Source organism: Podarcis erhardii, assembly GCF_964252035.2.
Source record: "Podarcis erhardii genome assembly, chromosome: 9".
Taxonomy (NCBI): Eukaryota; Metazoa; Chordata; class Lepidosauria; order Squamata; family Lacertidae; genus Podarcis; species Podarcis erhardii.
Genome location: NC_138512.1, coordinates 3,017,269 through 3,027,660, shown reverse-complemented (window position 1 = coordinate 3,027,660; position 10,392 = coordinate 3,017,269). Strand labels below are relative to the sequence as shown.

The following is a 10,392-nucleotide window of genomic DNA, read 5'->3' as shown; positions in this document are numbered from 1 at the left end:
CTGGGGCCAGGGGAGCCCCAAGAATTCCCCCCTCCCAATCCCCTAGGGTAATTTACACCCATCTTAAACATGTATGTTTGTCTGAAGTCTCTTTCACTGGCACGGTAATCCCATTACTGACAAATGAAGATGTAATCACAGTTTATTCACAATGTTTGAAAGATTTATCCCTTTTGAAGGAGAGCAGGAGAAGTGAGTACAATTGGCTGCAACTGACTCCTGAAACTCCTACTGGGACATTTGCAAGGCAAAAATGATCCAGATTGTGATGCATTTAAAACGGATCTCTCTCTGAGACAGATGCTTTTCGCATTTCACATGGCCTTCAGTGCCAGTTTTCATAAACAGAAACCAGTTCTTGTTGGGCTGTAAGTGACTTTTTCATCTTAGAATCCCTTGCATGCATTGTTGCTTTGTAGGAGAAAGCATGCACTCCCCCCTCCCCAGCAAATCTGAGGAGGCAGCCGTCTCATTTGACAGAATTTGAGTGCCATCCAGAACGGCAGAGTAGGAGACAGGAGATCTGGCCTTCTCAGATGCTACACAGGTATTTGCAACAAAAGATCCTTCAGAAGTTTCACATTTTCCAAGAACAGGGAAAGGGAGAGCAGGGCCCTGCACACTTTGCCCACGTGACATTGGCGTGTTTTGCAGAAGGTTGGAAGAGAGGACCTATAAGCTTTCTGCTGAATGCGTGCAGGTTCCTTCATGTGATCAAGAACCTTGGTGCAACTGAAGCCCTTGATCACATGAAGTAGCATATGCACATATCCCCCCGCCCCCTGTCCTGATCTCCCATCCATTGCACAAAGACAGTGAAGTGGGGTGAAGGCAGTGGAGACAGGCAGACTGACAATGACACCGATGGGTGCTGCCCTTCTCCTACCTGGAATGTGCAGAGGAGAATTTCTAAAGGGGGCTTCAGTTTACTCTGCACCCCCATGTGCTTCCACCACTGGTCTAGGAAGCAGTGTGTGCATAATGTCACCCATAATACACACATCCACCCTCTAATGAAATACTGTTGCTTTGATGAAACCCCGCAAACCAGCTTTGATCCGAATTGAAAAAAATGACCTGGCTGCTTTTTAAGCAGGTAATGTGTACACAACCTGAGCTCTGTAAGGAGATGGGGGGTGGGGGTCAGAGAGATGGCGGAAGAGAAAGAGGGAAAGGAGGAAAGAAAGAAGGTAAGTGAGATACAGAAGCAAAAGAAAAAAGAATGAAAGAACAGTCGGGGAAGGTGGGAATTCAGATCAGAAAGAGAAAAGGTGGTGTGATTCAGTGTGAAAGTGGGGAAAGTCTGCCTTTGTGTTTTTGTTTGTTTGTTTGTTTCACTTATATTCCACCTCTAGTCCCTGGGGCGTAGGACAACATATGTTCCCCCATTTTGTAGTCATAATGGCAGGGCACCTGATAACCAATAATTGGCCCCAGATGAACTTCATGGTTGAGTGGGATTTGAAACATGGTCTCCCACAATAACCACTACATCACATTGGCAGTGTGTGTGTGTGTGTGTGTGTGTGAGAGAGAGAGAGAGAGAGAGAGAGAGAGAGAGAGGGAATGAATACCTCATATTCTTGAATGTTAGGTTTTGAATGGAGTTGTGTTCCGTCCATTATTCACTTAGCCTGTACTATGTGGATTCACCAACTTTCTTGAATAATCCACTAAACTGCATCAGTTTTGAGCCCACACATTCATTGATTATCCTGCGGCTGTACTTGCCTATTTGAGTAATGCACTTTTAATCCTTGATTTCTCTTTCCAACACAGTTGGAGGCTGATTTGTGTTGGCCCTGTCCTCTAGAACATTTGTGAAACTTGAAGGCAATGCAGTATGTCTGTATACAAAAGCGGTAGCTGTTAATACCATGAATCAAAAGCACTTGCTCTGGGCTTTGCCCTTTTACCACTGTGTTCTGTAGTTGCATCTGCGAAGAAAACATACAATTTGAGGACACATCAACACTTAAGATGAATGTGCAATATTTATGCATTGCTGATGAGCAATTATATTCACATAAACCAATGGCATTTCTTTTGCAGTTTATTTTGAATAAAAATTGTGGTGCCCGTAACAGGATTCAGTACTCCAGGTGTGTTCTGAGTCTGACCAAGAAAGAATAGAGTGGCATCATGACTTCCCTTGATCTGAATTCTATATTTGTGTTGATGTAGCCTAACAGCAGAAGGTTTTTTGCTGCTGCATCACACTGTTGTCTCAGTAAGCTTGTGGTCTACTAAGACCCCTAGATCCTGCTGGCAAGCCAGGTGTCCCCCATCTTATATCTGTGCAGCTGGTTCTTCCTGTCTAAGTGTAGAACCTTACATTTGTCCCTACTGAAATTCATTTTGTCAGTTTTGGCCCTGTTTTCCAACCTGTTAAGGTCATCTTGAATCCTGGTTCGGTCTTCTGCAGCATTAGCTGCCCCACCCAGTTTAGTGTTATCTGCAAAGTAGATGACCATCACCTCAATTCCTTCATCCAAGTCATTTATGCACTCTTGGAGGTGAGTTCTAGTGGAACTTAAAAGAACATAAAACAAACAGCCAATCAGTGAAAGAGGTAAGAGTGGAAAGATCGGGAACCTTTGGAGTAGTTAAGGAACAGGACAAGGGTAGAACCTTTGGTCTCTAGTAAAAAGTCTGGTAGGAGGGTGAGATTGGTGCCTGGCCTACATGCTTGGCACTTGCCTCTTCTGGAAATATATGATGGCCCCTCTTCTTTCTCTCTCACTTCCCCTGGACTCCTGCAACTGCAGCAATCTTGCCTCTTGATTTAGTCTCCAAATTCAACTTGTCTTGGACTGAAAACAATAATTTCAGCATGTCCAGTTTGTCATTACTGCAGGAAATAGTGCAGAGAAATGAACCACCAACACACAACCTGACAGAATTTGCCCAGAACCGTTCAAGGTTCAGGAGGCATCCTGGTTGTACTTAATTGGAAACATCCAAAAGTGAATCATGTGCATGTAATAGAATATTTCTTTCAGGTACAACTGCAGGTCATGAATTGCCTGCATTCTGCTTAGTGAGTCACAAAAGGCCCTTGACCACATTACTGGTCTCCATCTTCAAGGCCAAGACAGTAAATGGAAACACAGCTAGCCAAGTACCTATGAAATCATTCTCACCTTTCCTTGCCAACAACCAGTAATCTAGCACAATAGGCTTGATTCTGTGAAAATTCATTCATTCAATTTCAGAACTTAAGCCTTTTACAACATGTCCAAATTGGCTCTGAAAGAATTTTGCAATATATAAAGATATAAATCTATAACATACTAAGACCGCAATCCTACAAATTCTTACTTAGGAGCAGGGTTCACAGCTTGGCTGCATCTCAAAGCCATTTAAGACATTTAAGGGGATCTAGAAGGTTTAGCCTCCTTCTAAGTATCTCAGAGGAAAGGCATTAGATCTCAGACTGAGGATCCAGAATCAAGGGCTAAGCAGTTTTCCAGCTGGCTTGATAAGAGCTTGTTAGTGGCCTTACAGCCATGCAGATGAAGCAAACTCTGCCCTCCCCACTAGGTGCTGTCACTTGCCTTCACCAGAGCCTCAGCATCCAACAAGGTTATCCATTGTTTTGTCAGGATCACTTTTTATCTCCCAGGTTCTCAGTGAATACTGGGGTTCAAGGCGTATAAGTCTTTAGACGAGACCTGCCATGGCCATGTTTCCCCTTTGTAAAAAAGTCAGCACTATTTCTGACAAAGGGAGCTTCCAGTAACATAAAACTTGGGTTCAGAATTTTGAACCATCCACAATCTCTTCTTAATCTATCAGTTATATGGGCTATGCCCACATATACACTGGGCAACACCTTTCCAATAATTTCCCCCATTTAAAATAACTGGCTGTAAAGGACTAACCTTGGATGAATTACATAAGAGGCCTAGAAAGGGGGGGGTGCAGGGGACATGACAATTATGGGAGTTTTAGCTTTTTGTCTTTGATATGTATGAATGTCTGAAGTGCTTCCCTTATTCAGCTACAGGTCAGGATAAATTACACCACTCTAAAACTGGTAACTGGATCAGCATCTGGCCCACAAGCCATTAGTCAATGAAAAGGATCTGTTCCCTAAGTACTTAATTTCTAGAAAATGGCACCCTGTGCTATTACAAGGATCCTATTTAGAGACAGGCTCTGAAGTAGATCAAAGACAGAGCTACTGGAATGGCTTTTGGAACGTATGTGTGACTATAAAATATTTTGAATGGCTGACAAGATTTGCAATCAGCACTGTAAAGTTTTGTGATACTTAATGCCTGCAGATGTTACGTGGCTCAGCGCATTGCTGTTGGCCCAAATTACCAGTTATAAACCCAAGGGAGTATCAGGTTACTAATGCAACTGGTTACTGGATCAGTTTGACGTGTCGTCAGGAAAGACTGGCATTGTAAAATGGAAACTTAGTTCTCCATAGAGATGTGCAAATCAGTGCTCAGCATGCTGGCACTGAGAGTGATGCTACATTTGTTCCAATATAATGGGGGGGGGGACACTTCATGTGGGATGAACTCATGGGAAGACATGTAAACACCCTGAAAGCAAAACAGGATGAATGCAGAATGAATGTTCATTGTCAGAAAAGACCAGGCTTAGTCTAACCACCATGTAAACTTCATGCAAACAAATCTGGATGAATGCTGAATAAACAGGTCATCTAGAGGAGACCTTTCTCGCCTCTAGCTATGCTCTTGGCCCCCTCCAATCTGCCTTCCACCCTCCACTCACCATGGCACTGAAGCTATCCTCCCCCAAATCACTGATGATCTTCGCACACATAAATCCAAATGTCTCTGCTCAGTCCCCATCCTCCTTGACTTCTCTGCTGCCTTCAATACAGTTTATTCCTTGCTTGATTCCCCTTATGCCCTCCACCTCTGGAGTTTCATCTTCAGTAGGTTCTTCCACTGTAGACCCTCTATATGCACCACAGGTTATGGGTTTTGAATGAGGTAAAACTTTGATACTTGGAGACTCATGCAGAAGTTGAACAAATAAGAAAGATTTATCATATAGGACAAAGTTGGTCAAGCAAATGATTTGTCAAGAGATCAACTTATTTTAGGAAACAGTTAACTTATTAATAATCATACTAAAACCAGTGGATGTTACAGGCTTCCAAACAAGGTAGTAAACACACAGCTTGCTTCTTTTAATTTTCAGTTGCTTATTTTTAGTTATTACTCTTCAGTTAGATATTACAGGTTTCTAGACTAGTTGGTAAATGCTTAGCTTATTTCAAGTTATTTCACTTCAGTTCCTCAACTTAATCGTTGCATAAGTGTTACAGCTTAATACTTTGGTTCTTAACCAAGGTAGCACTTTCTGTCAGTTTCCCAACCTTCTAGCAGTCACACTCCAGAGGTACTTATAGCAGCACAATAACAACACACCCAGGGGGTCACCACACTCCTCTTGACTGGATTTGGATTCTTCTCTTTCTAGAAGATCTCTCCCCTTCTGACTGAAATGAGACCCAAGTAGACTGTATCCTCCCAGCTCTACTTCTCCTTGCTCAAACCCAGCCCTCCAGTTAACTCCTGGCTTAATACTCTCACAAGACACTAAACACTGCCTTTCTATCTAAGGTCAGAGACACTTTTTTCCACCTGTAGATATTTTCCTCAGAGTGAATGTTGCACATAGATCAGAACCCGCTCTCTAATTATTTTCTCCCTGCTGCTCTCTCAGACGTTCCCAAACTTTTTTGGCCTACCGCCCCCTTTTCAGAAAAAGAATTACTAAGCACAGTTACTGACCCCCAGTGACTGCTTCAGCTGTCCATCACAGTTTGCTTCCTAGCTGCCCAATCATTCTTTCAGTTTCTTCTCATGGGGAGTCCTTCCTCACTTTCCCTCTCTCTCTTTGATCCTCTGTGATTTTCTTTCTGTCCCTTTCCTACTGTCTAATCTCATCACAGCCTGTGACACCCAACTCTTCTCTTGCCTTGCTCCACTCCTCCATTTCCAAGAGTCTCTCTGATCTTCCCCCTTCAGTGCTTCTTCATCATCTCAAGCTGAATACAGTGGTACTTTGGTTTACAACCATGATCCGTTCCAGAGGTCCATTTGTAAACCAAAACAGGTTGAAACCCAAGGCGCACTTTCACCAATGGGGCCTCCCAAAAAAATTTGTTTGTGATTCAAAAAAAAAGGGGCTATAATCCAAAAAAAGGTTGCAAACTGGGACACGCACTTCTGGGTTTGACGTGTTTGTAATCCAAAACATATGCAAACCAAGGTACCACTGTATGTCCAAGACTAAACCTCATATTTCCCCCTGAACCCCTCCTGTTTCTTATATTCTTCATAGTCATTGAAAAAATTACCAACAGCAACCCTAAATCCATACATTTGCTACCTTTCTGCCTTCCCCATTCCACATCCTCTAGTGGCTTTAGTTTAAAGTTTTCTCCAAAGGCTTCTGTCCCCCTTCCTTCCTTCCTTCCTTCCTTCCTTCCTTCCTTCCTTCCTTCCTTCCTTCCTTCCTCCTTCCCAGAGGCAAGGCAGGGCTTCTCCATGGCTGCAGGAAAACAAATTGCTTCAACTGCAAGGTAGCAAACGGCAAAGCTGCCTCTCTTGTTCCCTTCTGCCTCCTCTTCATTTTCAATTTTTTGAGGGGAAGGGTGTGGAAGGAGAAACTGTGCACCAAGCAGAGTATCTCTACCTTCCACACCTCTGTTTGTATTTTCAGAAGCCGTGTACAATTTATCCAATTAAGCAAATGTATTAAGGGGCATAACAGACGGCTCTTCAGCTGGACGATTGCAGTGACTTTCACCAACCTTCTAATATCAACAAGCCTCCATAAACCGTTAGCAGATTTATGCCTTAGTAAGAATCAATCTATTACTTTCAGCTGTAAATCTCATGTGCTTTGGACACAAAGTGAATTTTAATAAAAATCATATAAGGAACTAGACTCACAAGGCCATGTTTCACAGGCCTGCCAGCATTTGAAACCAATTAAGAGAGGCATTGGCAGTGAGCAGAGGGGAGGCAACAAAAACATATCTTTTAGCTCCTGGTGAAACACATGGACATAGCAAAAGTCATCTGAAGAATAAATTGCAGGGGAGGGAGTTCTTTCAACCTCAGGATCCAAGTATCTTTCTTTAAGCATTTTTGTGGTAGGGAAATCTAATTTTCCCAGAAATACTTTATTGCTGTGGCTCCCAGTTATTGTTTCGATCACAATAGTGGGTGGAAATGTTCTGCACCTTGAGCTTAGCCTGGCAGCTAACTGGCAGCTAGTGAAATTCTTTCAGAAGCTGGTGAATATTGGTGGCACTATTTCTCCCCAGTGCACTAGCTGCAGCTTCCAGGCCAATCTCAGGGGCAGCTCCACAAACAGTGCATTGCAGTAGTCCAGCCCGACAGTGCATGGACATCAGTGATCAGGCTATCCAGCCCAGAAATGGACAAACCTGCCTTCTAGCTGAAGTTCGTAAAAGGCACTCATAGTCATTGAGGTCACCTGTCTAGTGACAGAGATATCTGCTCCTTCAGGGGGAGAACGACACCATCTAAAGCAAGCTGTTGACCAGCTCTCAGGCATGGGAGCCATCAACACTTTTAGCTTGTCAGGATTCAGCATCAGTTTGCTGGCTCTTATCCTGCCCACCACTGCGAGTCCAGGGCTGGCATGACCTCTTCTGACGCAGATATTGCACAGAAATAAAGCTGGGTATCCTTAGCGCATTGGTGACACCTCACCACAGATCTCCTAATGTGCTCATATGTGATGTGGTCATACCACAGACTAACAGAAGAAAGGGCCACCTAAAGCTACTCACTGAATTCAGGGCAAAGGTGAAACTGTAGTCCAATTTTCCTGCCACAGGATTTTGGCAGTGACACAGCACCAACTATCTCCATTGGAAAGGACTCAGTTCTCCAGAACCCTCCAGAATCTGAAAGAAAGAAAACACATATCTGAGATGTTTTGTATTAGTTTACAGCTGTTCGCTTGTAACTTCAAGTATTACTTCATAACTTTATTGACTTCTTCAGAGTTAGTTATGGTGTGCAATTATGCATGTAAAAGACCCTTCATTATCTCAGAACTCAGTTATTTTTGACTAACAGCAATAAGATGTAACACAGTTAAATAACAAGACTGTGGGATGAGGGAAGCAAAGAGGAATTGTAAATATAATCCCAATAATTGTATTGGAGGCCAGGATTTATAATTACTAAATGTGTGATAACGGCTTCCTAAATGCCCATGCTCTTTAAACAACCTAATTTATAATTTAAAAAGCTGACAATCCTTAAAGTGTTTTACTTTATCTTGTCTGGAATAATGGAAGAGTAAGTTATTGAAAACCTTTATTTTTCATTAGCCTTAAATTCAGCGACAATTAATGTGCCCAATTTGATTATAAACTGCACAAATTAAACAATAAAGAGCTGTCTAATGAGAAATTAATTATGAGGAACAGAAGAGGAGCTGGGCTGGATAAAAGTAATAAGTTATGGCCGATGGCAGATGTGTCAGCTTTTAAAGGAGACAAAGGGCTTTTTCCTCCATGTGTGCTGGTGCTGATATGGCTCATCACAGATCAGTAGATCCAGAAGCCGTAACAGCACAGTAATTGAAACTGCCAAAATCAATAGCACTGACAACCTTAATTAAATTAAATATGTCTCTGATGAGCTCCAACAGCATGGCAGCGGACCACTTGACCCTTTCTCCCAGGCTTCCTTGACGGGATTCAGCACACTGCGTGATGGATTCCACCCCCCGAGGACATTTGGAGCACTCCAGCTACTATTGGAAATTGCTCCAGGAGTAATGGCCTTCCTGGTGGAACAAGGGTTTTTGACTTACAATGTGCAGTGCAAGGGGCGGAGGGGGGGAGCACAGTTTCTTTCTACAGCCACCATTGGACTGGGGTGGCAGAAGAATCCTCAGCTGAACTGATCTTCTCCCCCTCACTTTTTAAACCATGCTAAACAGTCTCGCTACCAATACGCTAGTGCCCAACTTTATCTCTCCTTTCCATCTGCATCTGAGGAGGCTGTTTCCGTGCTAAGCCAGTATCCATCAGTAATGGACTGGATTGTGGAGAACAAATTGAAGCTGAATTCAGACAAGACAGGGGTGCGCCTAATCAGTCAAAAAGCAGATCAAAGAACAGGGATTCAACCCATACTAGATGGGGTTCCTCTCCTCCTGAAAACTCAGGTTATTCCTCTTGCGTGTACTCCGAGATTCAATGCTTAGTCTAGACACCCAAGTTTCCATGGTGGCTTGAAGAGAATTTACTAATTTGCAGTAAAACTTAGTGCACCAGCTGACCTGTTCCTAGAGATGTCTGATGTGACCACACTGATATATGCCATAGAATCACAGAATTGTAGAGGTGGAATGGACGCCCAGGGTCATCTAGTCCAGCCCCCTGCAATGCAATGTGGGGCTCAAACCCATGACTCTGAGATTAAGAGTCTCATGATCTTCCAACTGAGCTATTCCAGCAGCCTTGGTTGCATCATGTTGGGATTACTGTAACACACTTTACATGGAACTTCCTTTGGAAAGTGTTTGGAAACCTCAGCAGGTCTGAGATGCTGCAGCCAGGTTGCTGACTGGAGCCAGTTATAGGAAGAACAGAAATGCCTTGTTGCAATAGCTCCACTGGCTAATTCTCCATTTCCGGGCAAGATTCACAGCACTGGTTTTGACTTACAAAACCCTATACAGCTTAGATCCAGACATCTGAAGGACCATACCTCTCTACATGAGCATTCCCAGGTTCTGATATCTTTTGGGTAAACCTCTCTCTCAGTCCCACCACCCTCGTAGGCACGCCTGAATAGGACACAAGAGAGAACCACATTGTGGCATTCATGATCGCTCAACCCAACTTACCTCACAGGCTTGTTGTGCTGACACAATAGGGAAAGGGATCTTAGAGTAACATGGGATCGGGTGTAATTTACAAACCAACTTTCCTCCATGAATGGCCCTTGGAGGCCACTCCTAAGGCCCCAGCCTGAGTAAGGAAGAGGGCCAACATCCAAAGTCCTCTGGAATTGCAGAGTTGGAAGTGACCCCAAGAGTCATCTAGTCCAACCCCCTGAAATGCAGGAATCTCAACTAAATCACCCATGACAGATGGCCATCTGACCTCTGCTTACAAACCTCCAAAGAAGATGAGTCCACAACCTCCTGAGGGAGTCTGTTCCACTGCCAAAGAGCTCTTACTGTCAGAAAGTTATTCCCAATGTTAAGTCAGAATCTTCTTTCTTGTAACTTGAAGGCATTGGTTCGAGTCTTACCCTCCAGAGCAGGAGAAAACAAGTGAAATAAACAAGTGCCCCAGCCCCTCATCCCTTGACTACCTGCTTGCAGTGCCAAGGCTCT

At 43.5% G+C, this 10,392-nt stretch overlaps 1 long non-coding RNA gene across 1 annotated transcript; it reads right to left on the bottom strand.

The window, feature by feature from the left end:
* Positions 1 to 1,940: 1,940 nt before the first annotated feature.
* LOC309350033 lies at positions 1,941 to 9,918 on the bottom strand. The gene is made up of 3 exons (XR_014160273.1): positions 9,759 to 9,918; positions 7,820 to 7,936; positions 1,941 to 2,813 (listed from the first exon to the last, which is right to left on the bottom strand). It is a non-coding gene; the product is annotated as an uncharacterized lncRNA (long non-coding RNA).
* Between the last annotated feature and the right edge of the window lie 474 nt (positions 9,919 to 10,392).